This window comes from Chroicocephalus ridibundus, chromosome Z, assembly GCF_963924245.1.
Source record: "Chroicocephalus ridibundus chromosome Z, bChrRid1.1, whole genome shotgun sequence".
Lineage (NCBI taxonomy): Eukaryota > Metazoa > Chordata > Aves > Charadriiformes > Laridae > Chroicocephalus > Chroicocephalus ridibundus.
This window is the reverse complement of record NC_086316.1, coordinates 46,565,981-46,578,570: the sequence shown is the minus strand read 5'-3', so window position 1 is coordinate 46,578,570 and position 12,590 is coordinate 46,565,981. Positions and strand designations below refer to the sequence as shown.

At 40.6% G+C, this 12,590-nt stretch overlaps 1 protein-coding gene across 2 annotated transcripts in view; it reads left to right on the top strand.

Annotated features, from left to right (window-relative positions):
- Positions 1–12,590, top strand: part of PCSK5 (proprotein convertase subtilisin/kexin type 5) — a 253,679-nt gene that overhangs the window by 40,758 nt on the left and 200,331 nt on the right. The gene's annotated exons all lie outside the window — the stretch shown is intronic.

Here is a 12,590-nt window from a genome sequence, read left to right as displayed (position 1 = left end):
TAATACTGTCACCTTTGTGAGGGACTGAGATTTCTTACCATCTCTCTTGACTTTCATACTGTCCTGGCAAATAGTGGAAATGCAATCAGGTGGTTTTAACCTGTTGTCTGATGATAATACATGTGTTGTTAATCTCCCAGAGTCCGGTTTTGTCTTTCAGTCCCTCCTATGAGCAGGTAAAGGAACTGAATGGGTGATCAGAGATATAAAAATAGTACGAATAGGAAAGTTTATGAAACCCATTATAGTTTTTGAAGCTTCTGAAATGTCTTCCCTGGCAAGAACAGGCAACTTCTGTAGCACATACCAGATTATATCAAACAAAGCTTATGTTTGTATACTTCAGAAGATACATGTTTACATATTTGAAGATTGTCTTGGTCAGAAGAAAGAAGATTTTATTGGTACAGAGAGTATTCATAGCCAGTAATCATATAAAGAATCACATTTATATTAGGGCATTTTGAAGTCCTTTTATCCCAACAAAAGACAAAGTAGAAATAGCTCATAAAGATTGCTATCGAATGACATAAACACAGATAACAGAAAATTTGGCAAGACTGTAGGGACCACACTGCAACCTCATATAAATGGTCTGATTGGAGACTGAAAAGCTTTAGTATATGCTATTGAAAGGTCTATTCCATAAATGATAGCCATGGAAATAATCCTCTTTATTTTCTTTTTCTCAGTTTATGATATGACGAGTGTTGTGAGTTATGAGCACAGAAAAATGAATCCATTACTAAGTGACTGTTCTTGGCACCTTTCTAGTGTCAGAATGTGCACAGGGACCATCCGGGAGTTGCAAAGCTGAGATGATGGCCTTGTTTCATCCAGGCTTTAAAATAAATAAAAGCAGGTTCATTAATCAAGCATCACTCCAGCTTTCATGTGTTCTGACTCGCAGAAATTGAGAGATACGACCTCGCTGGAAGCACTGTCAGCAATTTGTGAGGTGTGGGAATAGTACTTCAGTTGAAAAAACATTTGCTTTTCTTCAGCCTACTGAATGTAGGAAAAGGAACTTCAGTCCTTTTTCATTTGCCTGGGGGTGGTCTGCAGTGTTCCCTCAGGCTGGATGTATGTGGTAGCTGGTTGAAAATTATTTCAGATGGTGATGATGATAATGTTTAAGAGCTGCAGCAATCAATATTTTAATAGCAGCAAACTTAACTGCCAGCTGCAAGACTGCAGTTCAGGACAGAAAGAGATATACTGGAGCTTGGGTCACAGGCTGAGAAAGAGAGAGATTAAGCCAGCAATGACTTAAAAGGACACAGAATGTTTCCGTTTTCTGTTTTTTTTTTTTTTGGTTTGGTGGCGTTTTTCTGTTGTTGTTGGGTTTTTGGTTTTTTTTTTTCACTAAAGCTTGTGCCAGAGGAGGCAACACTAACGATTCCCCTCTCTTCATTTGAAGAGATAGATCAGAGACAAACATTCCGACCATGAAAGAAATAGGAGTATTTACCAAGTTGTGCTACAAAGGCATCTGAACTGCCAAATAACTGGTGAAATGGGGTGGTGTAAAATATGCAACTGATACTTCCATAAAGAGCAAAACCCAATTATTTTTAATATTTCAAAACTCTAAAACTGAAACTTGATACAGGCAGTTTTCACTCAATTCTGAGTTTTGAATACCTACTTCTAAGTATATGATACATAAAAGGCAGATTTGAAAAAAAAAATTGATCTTTTTCTCATGCTTAAGAATATAAACAGTAGCGATACAGGCACAATCAAAAAAACCCAAGTAGGACCAACTTTTCCTGTGGTTTAAAGTACTCTGATCAGAAAGCTGCTTGATTTGATATTTAGTATATGCTTTGTGGATGAGTTTTTCCATGGTGGATTTATGTAAAAAAATTTCCTTGTTGGCAAAGCATCATTAAGCAAAAGTGCTGGAACTACACTGAGTAGTAGGTGATAGTTTCTTCCTTTGTAGAGTGCAATGATACTGTATGAGGACAATTTCAAAGGGTTTTTGGTCAGTGAAGAGACTACTCAAGAGAAGTATTTGCTTTGGCAAGACCAGTATACCACTGTTGGATATTATATATCACTTAATTATGGAATAGTTTTACTATCTCACTAACTCTCATTGGATTTGCTGAACTGCTGTGGATACCTATGACAATAGAAGCCACGGCAAACCCTTGACTGAATCAACACCTTTGGAATTACACTGGTATTTTTGACATTTCAATTTGACCCTGTGGGAGAGATTTGTCTTCCTAAGAAGTCATTTAGTAAATGATTTAAGGCCATCTTATATTAGCATGTGCAGATGTCTGAAGGACTAAAATGATTTATGACAAGAAAAAAAATCCATCAGAAATTTCTACAGTTTTTTTCAATATATATCATTGCTACAGTACTATAAACATAAAACACAAGATATTTCAACTGCCAGATGTTAGACTCCAAAGCTAATTAAGTTTAGAGAGCTTAAAATTTTATCCCCTAGTGGAGACTGGATTTAGCATCAACTTTTCAGTTTATTAAGAAGATGCAAGTTTAGGTCTAAGTTACATGGAGTTATGACATATCAGTTTTAGTTTGGAGTGATATTAATACTAATCCTCATGGTGCATTGAAATTCTAGATGATTCTACTGTCCCAAGACAAGATATACTAACATAGTACGTAATGGTGTAAGCAGTGCTTTAGGTACTATACCAAGCTGACGTATCAATTAAGAGGTCTTTTTTTAAATTGTGTTGCCTTGTAGCTCTTGAGTTGTTACGAGGTGAGTTGTATGACCTGTGGCTATAAATGATGAACTACCTTGTATAAACATGAGAGTTGCTTTTAAGCTAGTGCAGTAAAGATTTTTCCTCACTTTTCCAAGGCTGAGTTATTTTAGAAACTGAAGCAGAGCATCTGAGCTGGTTAGGGCACTTCAGATCTGAGGAAGGGAAAAATCCCCAACTGCTTGAGACACGCTTTGCCTACAACAGCTGGTGCTGGTGCTGCTGGAAGCCACCGGGCAGGAGCCCAGGCTCACTGGAACTTGTTCTCAGCTCTGCCACAAAGCTGCTGTGTGATTTTCATCCTGTAATTTTGAACTGCTCTGTGGTCTGCTGTGGTACAGTGCGCAAGAGGGGAGGTTGGGCAGAGGCCATGGCCACGTTCACTCAGCAGTTGCTACAGTCACACCTATGAATAGAAAAGCCACTGAGACTTCTCCAAGGAGAGAAAATGTGGGTCTTTTTGCCTTTCGTTGTTCCTTGCTTTTCCAGTGGCACAAGGGTCCTGGCCATCAGCAGAAATGCTGAGCTTCTCCAGAATTTCAGTGTGATGCTTGTCCTTCCCAGGGGCTCTGTCTGCTAATAAACTGCCTTGGGACAGAAACTGTGCTTCTCCACTGCTAGCTGGGCTGTGCCCTTTTCCCTTCCCAACGTATTCCGCTACAGTCTTGCTCCTAAAGCAGGAAGAAGACTTTGCTGCTACGCACAATTGTAGGCTGATACGTAGTGATATTTGTGAAGAGCTCGGAGCTGTGGGGGTGGGAAGGCTGCAGAGGAAAGGCAAAGGGTGTTTCAGATATGTTAAATTCACAGCTGTAGATCATTGTACCTCATGGATGTGGAAATATAGCTATAGTGCTACAATGGATTGCTTGTATGTAGCGAAGTAGGTGGAAACCACTTAATTCATATCAGGACTGACTGGGTTTTCTGTGGAAAAATGTGCATTGAATTTCAGCTTTGTTCCATGGGTGAGACTGCGGTAGCTTGCCCTGCTGTTGTGCAAGATGTTTCTTTGGGCTTAAGTGGTAATTTCAGGCATTCTTTGTTGCCTTCTTTCCTCCTCTGCTTTTCTTTTCTCTCCTCTCCCCAGCCTGTCCTAACATCTGTTTCTTTTTTTATCTTGCTTTTTTCAGAATATGTAGCATAATTATGACAACTGCTTTGATTGTGGATTGTCACTGACCCTTGCTGAAGAAGCACTTTGTCAATCAGCAAGAATGCATCACTTAGCTCTGCTGGATTCACTGACTTTTTATCCAACTTTAGACCCCTACAGTTTGTGAAATGGTATCTGCAATAATTTTCCATGCTCTTGACCTATGTCAACAGCTACTTTACCCAACTGTCTTCATCTGTTTTTATGGTGCAAACTGGCTGCTGCTACTGCAAGTCAGAGAATACTGGTAGGTTAGGAAAATAGACTGGTGTTTAATTATAATTCTAAAAACCCACAAAATTCTTGTTAAGCTGAATAGTCCAGTTTTTGGGGGTCTCACTTTTGTAACTCTGCACATAGACAGGAGGAGGTGTGCCAACAGTCTTCATCACCCTTCCTGCATTCCTGAATAATGGCTTGGATATCAGTTGTTCAGTAATCAGGATATGGCCCTTGGATATTGCTACATCCTCCTATGCACTTTAAACCTAACTTTTTTGACTTTTTGTCTTCATTTCAGTGTGAAATTCAAAAAGAGAGTGTTGTCAAATGATATGCTTAAGTAGATCTTGTGTCATGGAAAATTTCATGACAGACTACTGTTTTTGTAAGAATCTTAGAATCATGGAATAGTTTGGGTTGGAAAGTACCTTCAAGATCATGTAGTTCCAACCCTCCAGCCATGGGCAGGAATGCCTTCCACTAGATCAGGTTGCTCAAAGCCTCATCCAGCCTGGCCTTGAACACTTCCAGGGAGAGGTCATCCACAACTTCCGCCTTTAACAGCAAGACCATTTGTTGCCTCAGTACCCAGCGCCCTGGGCTAGTAGACAGGGGCTGGGAGTAGAATGAAACCACCATAATCCAAGGGGAAATGGTGACAGACCTGCTACACCACTTAGACACATAAAAGTCTATGGGGCCAGATGGAATCCACCCAAGAGTACTGAGGGAGCTGGCAGAAGTGCTCACCAAGCCACTTTCCATCATTTATCAGCAGTCCTGGCTAACCAGGGAGGTCCCCATTGACTGGAGGTTAGCAAATGTGACATCCATCCACAAGAAGAGCCCAAAGGATGATCCAGAGAACTATAGGCCTGTCAGCCTGATCTCGGTGCTGCAGAAGGTTATGGAGCTGATCATCCCAAGTGCCATTATGTGGCACATGCAGGACAACCAGGTGATCAGGCCCAGTCAGCATGGGTTCATGAAAGGCAGGTCCAGCTTGACAAACCTGATGTCCTTCTATGACAAGGTGACCGGCTTAGTGGGTGGGGGAAAGGCTCTGGATGTTCATTTACCTGGACTTTAGTAAAGCCTTCAACACCATTTCCCAAATCATACTCCTGCGAAACTGGCTGCTCATGGCTTGGATGGACATACTCCTCACTGTGTAAAAAACTACCTAGGTGGCCAGGCCCAAAGAGAGGTGGTGAATGAAGTTAAATCCAGTTAGCAGCCAGTCACAACTGGTGTTCCCCAGGGCTCGGTATTGGGGCTGGTTCTCTTTCATATCTTTATCAATGATCTGGACAAGGGGATCAACTGCACCCTCAGTAAGTTTACTGATGAAAACAAGTGTGAGTGTTGATCTACTTGAGGGTAGGAAGGCTCTACAGAGGGACCTGGACAAACTGGATGGATGGGCCGAGGCCAGTGGTATGAGGTTCAACAAGGAGAAGCGCCAGTCACAACAACCCCATGCAGTGCTACAGGCTTGGGGAAGAAAGGCTGGAAAGCTGACTGGCGGAAAAAGGACTTGGGGTTGTTGGTCGACTGCCAGCTGAATATGAGCCAGCAGTGTGCCCAGGTGGCCAAGAAGACCGATAGCATCCTGGCCTGTATCAGGAACAGTGTGGTGAGTAGGACTAGGGAAGTGATCAGCCCCCTGTACTCGGCACTGGTGAGGCCCCACCTCAAGTACTCTGTTCAGTTTTGTGCCCCTCACTCCAAGAAAGACATTGAGGTGCTGGTGTACCTCCGAAGAAGGGTAAGGAAGCTGATGAATGATCTAGAGAACAAGTCCTCTTAGGATCAGCTGAGGGAGCTGGGGTTGTTTAGCCTGGAAAAAAGGAGGCTGAGGGGAGACCTTATTGTTCTCTACAACTACCTGAAAGGAGGTTGTAGCAAAGGGGGTGATAGGATGAGAGAAAATGGCCTCAAGTTGTGCCAGGAGAAGTTTAGACTGGATATTAGGACAAATTTCTTCACTAAAAGTGTTGTCAAGCATTGGAACAGGCTGCTCAGGGAAGTGGCTGAGACACCATCCCTGGAGGTATTTAAAAGATTATAGGGTCATGGTTTAGTGGTGGACTTGGCAGTGTTAGGTTAACAGTTGGATTCGATGATCTTAAAGGTCTTTTCCAACCTAAATGATTCAATGTTTCTATGATTCTGAGTCCTTATCCACAGGACTTCTCTCAGTCCACTCATTGCCCAGCCTGTATCCATGTTTGGGATTGCCCCAACCCAGGTGCAGGACCTTACAAGTGGCCTTGTTCATCTTCATGCGGGTCACATGGGACCACCTGTCTAGCCCATCAAGGTCACTCTGGATGGCATTCCTTATCTCTAGAGTAGGAACTGTAAGAACAATTTTTCTCTTACGGCCTATTCTGTGCCAAGCACAGTCTCATGTTCTGTCTCTGAGAGTCCCAGCCTCACTCCTGTCCTTTACCAGCTGGGTCTACCAGAACTCAGTTGTATGTGAGCGTTGAGGGTCTTTAGGCAAGTGAAGAATGAAGTGTGCCAGATGCAGCATGAGACTGTCTGCGTAGGGAGAGAGGATGTTTGCTCAGATCAATTCTTCTGTAGACAAACTCCAAGTGTAAGTGCTGCAGTGCTGCCCAGTGCCAGCTTTCCACATGATGAGTTTTATCCCTTTTTCTGATCCGTCCTGGCTCCACACAGATTCACTGCTTGCTTGGCAATACTTTCCACATCCCCTGTCTGAGTTTTCTCTGTCTTTTTAATCTGTAGTGTTCCTTCAGCACCTGCTTTCTTGTTATCTGAGCAGGAATTTCTAATTTCTTCTTACAGGCATAGGACAGATTGAGGTGAATGGTGGTAGTGCAAGGGATAAAGCCACAATTGCATTTGGGAGTGCACCTTCAGCAACTCTTTTTCACAGACTGAAGACCCACACCTTCATATTTAATTCTGCAACATAAAAATCATAGATTCTGGTATGAAATGTCTAACCTACTTCAGAGTTAGGCTGATTTTTTATCCCATTCATGTTTTCCTCAAAATGGAAAGGATTACACCTTCAGCTTGCCTGTAACTTCTGCTTTATAGTAATGGCATTTTCACATACTGGACTTGACACATTTTTAATCAATTTGAATTCAATTTTAATAAATTTGGAAATATTTATTCAAGCAGACTCTCTCACGATGAATTTGAAAAAGTACTCTTTCACAAGAGTGTCTAGTGTTTGTATGTTAAAAATCACGCAAGTTTGATAAATTGGTGGATTATTTTTTTCAGCGTGTTAATTTTTTTTCCATTTCTAAAACTTTTTTTTCCCACAGTTTATTACACTGGAGAAGGTCTTACTGCAGCATACTTACACGGGACTCCTTTCCTAAGAATTCTATTGAATCGGTGAGAGTGAAAACAGTAGAAAGTAGTTTTGTTTCACACAAAAATAACATTTCACTATAACTTTTAGCACTTAAAGAGAGAAGAGCAGTATGCTTGAATTAGCCATAGCAGCATTCCATGCAGGTCTCTGAAGAAGAGCTGCATCGTGCACAGAACTACCCTGTGAGTGCTGAAGTGAGGAAACTGGAAATGGTGATTTTTTTGTAAAATAGTTTGGTCTCCAATCTGGCTTGGCTTTGATTTCTAGACATTCAGGAAATGGAACTTTCAAAGCTGAAGTCAATGGGAAAATGCGCACTGTTCCCCCTCAGTGTGACTTTATGGAAATGTTAAAATGCACCTCATTGTTTGCATAGAGTCTCCTTTTGGCAAGAAATGGGAATCTGTATAATCAATTACTCTGGAGACTTTCCTTCAAAGCCTTTGGGTTAGAAAGTGTGGGCACTTTTTAAAAGAAAATATTTTTGTACAAATGGGCTCTTTTCATACAGAATCAAAGAAATCCAAGATATACCAGGCATTTGACAGTGACGTGTGGATGAATACCCATAAAATACTCAAAGGAAATATATGTCAGAATACTAAAATAACGGCTGAGTCTTGACCTTGTGTTCATTAATATAACCAGTGATTGTACAATTTAACTTAAACTGGCAAGTTTTTCTGTTCACTTATTAAAGAACCCCAAACCCTATGGTTCAGTGTAGTAGGCTGTTCTATTTATATAGCAATGATATTTTCTGTAAACCAAATTTTATGCATTGACTTCTCAGATGAGAAAATTGTCTTCTAGATGGCTGTGTCAGTATATCCTCAGAATAAAAAAAAATAGTAAGCAGATCTCCACAAAAGGCATTTGCTAAAAATCTTCCAGACAAGCCTATAATCAAGACTGTGATCAGGCGTATTGTTATGTTTTAGGCTATTCTGTCTTAGCATACTGCACCATCTCCCTCGTAGCAGTGCACAGTCACTAACTGGGAATGGTAATTTTCACTTCCCCTTTTCACTGATATGGATATCTGTAGTACTCAAAGTAAGTCCTAATTTTTTACACCAGGTCTGTCTAGTTTGGAGAAAAGGAAGCTGAGGGGAGACCTCATTGCTCTCTGCAGCTTCATGAGGAGGGGAAGTGGAGAGGGAGATGCTGACCTCTTCATCCTGGGATCCAGTGACAGGTTGGGTGGGGATGGTTCAAAGCTGTGCCAGGGGAGGTTCATACTGTTCATTAGCAAGCATTTCTTTACCGAGAGGGTGGTCAAACACTGTAACAGGCTCCCTAGAGAGCTGGTTGATGGCCCATGCCTGTCAGTCTGTACGAAGCATTTGGTCAATGCCCTAATAATATGCTTTTAACTTTTGATCAGCCCTGAATTGGTCAGGCAGTTGGACTAGGGGATTGTTGTATGTCCCTTCCAACTGAAACGTTCTGTTCTGTTCTGTTCTGTTCTGTTCTAGTCTTGATTCTGTTCTGTTCGGTTCCGTTCCGTTCCATTCCATTCCATTCCATTCCATCATTAGAGAGCTACTTGCACTGTCTTCCCATTTACATAATCAGGCAAACATGCCATTTACCCCCTTCTGTATTTGTATGAAATCAAATGGCTATTTTACTTATATTAATTTTATGTATACATAAAATTGTCATTAGGTCTTATGGGAAGACAAGAAATTGTGTTCCTTTTTCTGGCTTTGGGTCTGATCATGCAGGCTGCTGCCTGCAAAATTACTCTTTCACATATTTTCCCTAACTTTGCTAGGAGCTGAGGAAATAGGAATTATGGGCAACAGCCATCATGTAATCTGCAACAGATACATAATCTGAAGTACAGTCACTTACTTTCTTTGTTAAAAAGTGGTAGATAAGACACAGAAAAATATTTATCTATATGTCACTAAGATCTAACCACCTACTGTACTGCAGGCTTGTAGATTAACTCAGTTGATACAAGCTCTTGTACAAAGGTAGGCATGTACACGAATACCCAAATATATACAAAATTCTTTATGTATCAAATTATTGTTCCAGTAAACTAGAACTGTGCAGCAACACAGTGTTTATGATTGCTTGGACTAAATACCTGTCTGATAAATGGTCTTGATAATGTTGTCTGGAATAAAGGAAACAGAGAAAAGGAATTAGTGTGTGTTTTTTTTAGGCATCAATGTATGCACGTATCAGTCTCCACAAGAGCTACGCTGCCTTTATGTTTCAGTGTTTTTAATGGTCAGCAGATATTTGCAGCTGAATAGGCAGTAAGTAAAGGGAGACAACATATTTTTACAGTGAATAGTAAAGAGTTTTACAATTTGTCTTGTCAGGAAAATACCATTCATTTATCCATATAGAAATGGCATTAGGTTGCTGACATTCTGCTTAAACTTGCGTGTTGCGCAAGCTCAGGGAATATTTTACGATCCTCTGGCTCCATGTACAAAAGAAAGGTGTTTTTCAAAAACTTCTCACAGTTGCAATGGTAATTCTTACAGGAGCCTTGATGCACAGGAGTCCTTAATGCCAAATTGGGTCCCTTGGGTCTCTGATTTACAGCTCCTCTAGGGAATAGAAGTGTTGGTGACTACCTTCTTCCATTAATGTTCATGCATTTAAATTAGAGGTAGCAGTGGTAGAAGGTTTAATCCTTTTGTCCTGAGTCTGCCTCATTGTTTTTTTTCTCTGTGGATGCTCTTACAACACTATCATATCCTCAGAATGCATTGGTAGCAGGCATTTGTAACTCCTCCCTGCAGACTCAAGATATAAATGAGTTTTCGTAATGAGTTACCATGCGTGGCATGGTGTGCTCTGTGTGCTCTTGGGCTGTGCAGTGTTGAAATTTGTTGATTTAAACAACTGTCTCAACATGGTAGCATACTCATGTGATTAATTCCTGCAGCTAAGGTTGCATCAAGATGACAGTAAATACTCCTGCAGCATAGAAGCCTGAGACCCCTCACTCAGGTGAAATTGTTTCTAGCACCGAGGCATAAATCTCATAATAAGGCTTAGAAGGTGGATCTAGGTAAGCCCTGAAAACCATGGTTGCTTATTCAGGCCTGTTGAAGCCTTTTTGTTATTGATTGCTAAATACTAGTAATAGGAGGAGAGAGGTCTATGATCTGTGGCAATCCAGGCAGCTGCAGAGTCAGAGATCAGATGGTACATAGCATGCCTCTTAGTTGGCTTCAGATGTGTTGGGAGGTCTGGGCTACCTGCAAGGAAAGAAACTTTGAAGAAAAACAAGCTTCTGGTCTGGAAAAGAAAGCATATATTAGCAGCAAGTGACAAAAAGGTAGGGTTCATTATAAATCAGTTGTGAATCAGCCTTTTTCGTGGAGGAGAGATTTAGTTAAGATGGTTGTTGATCCCACTTTAAAGCAGCCATAAGTCTTTTGGCTCTCCCTCCTTTGGCCTTTGCCCAGATATAGGTATGCTCTGTGCATCTTACAGGCCTCCAGACTTTGTTACGTCAAATGGTGCCAAAGACTGATTAGCCGTCGGCTCCTGCTGAAGGCACCTCTGCATCTTTTAGGATCTGAAGGGTGCAGTCAGCTCTTGGCTTCTTGAGAGGGCATCCACCAAGGTGGATTTCAGCCTGAGCTGGAAGAGGAGCACAGTAACCAGGAGAGAAAGGCACATATCAAATTTCTCAATTCTCCTAGAAGGAGAAAGGGATCTATGTTTGTTCCTAGAAGACTTAACACTAGCTGATTATCTGTGTTCTTAAATGACAGAATTTCTCCTCTAGAAGAATATTCTTGGCCCTAAAGTTAATTCTTGGGAAGGGGAAAAGTTAATTTATTCTTTATAAAGAAAACCACAAAGCCTTGCCAACCTCTACAAGGAATGTTCTAGCAATCCTCTCATCCTGAATTCAGTGATGTCTTCCTGTATTTTCATCTGACCAAGAACTAGAGGCCAGAGTGGTATGGTAAAGGTGGTAGAAGTAGGCATGGTATGGATCTCAAGCACAATTTTTGTTAATGTCAATGGACCTATGTCTATCTAAGGACTTGAAGCTGAGTTGTGGATGCGCAGTAGAGAGATTAGCCTTCCAAGGGAAAACATTAATACCATCTTTGGCAAGCGACAAAGAAATACATGAGCTGAAAGTAAACTTCTTTTATATATTTCTATGTTTGTGTGCATACACAGACATTCATAAACAGCACAAATAAAAGGTGCAGAGTTCGCTGCTGGTAGGAAATGGCTGTCTTGCTTGAAAAGAGGTGAATTGAATTTTTATAGTTATATCCCCTGAAACAATTCAGCAGAAATATGAGCTGTCAGGAAGCTAGATGTGTGTAAATATAACTTGGGTTTCTCTGTGGATAGTTTATGTTATTTACATTTATAGAAACTAGCTCCCATTTAGAATAGCTAATGCAGAAATAACTGCAGAGTTCTAGCTGCTCTAAGGTTGATGTCACTTTTGGTGTCACCCTTCTGGATGTATCATGAATCTTTGAAGATGTGTCAGACAGACAAGATTATACCTTTCAGAGTTAGCTTTTTAACCCTTATATTTGTTTTCGTGTTTCAAGTTCTTTTTTTGTTGTAATTTGACCTGTTGCTCCGTACCCAGCTGTTTCTTCCTGGGGAGAACTTAGTATAAAATAAAGTTTCAGGGTGCCTGGCTGAGAGAATCTTGACAAAGAGTCACTTTGCTAAAAATACAATTTAATTTTATTTTTTCACTCCAAGTGGTGAAGGTGATTTAGATATTGGTTAAGCAAAACATTTTAATATTTTTCTGAATGTTTTTGTTTTCAGGCACAGACTTAAATAAAAACTAAAAAAGAAACCAAAACAAAAAAAACCACCACCACCCTGTTAGAAATTTAATTAATTCCTCATTGTAATATGCTGTTATATTTTGTAACAGTAACTGTTTTTATAAATTTGAAAGAAGCACTAGTCTAATAATGAAACATAATAAAATAATAGCATTTAAAAGATGATAGCCAATGAAGTCTTTCTAGCAGGGGATTTAAGTAGTTGTTCAAGAGAGATTTGTAACACTAACTAAATTGGACATATTCCTCAGTGAACAGTATGCCAAGGTGAGCTG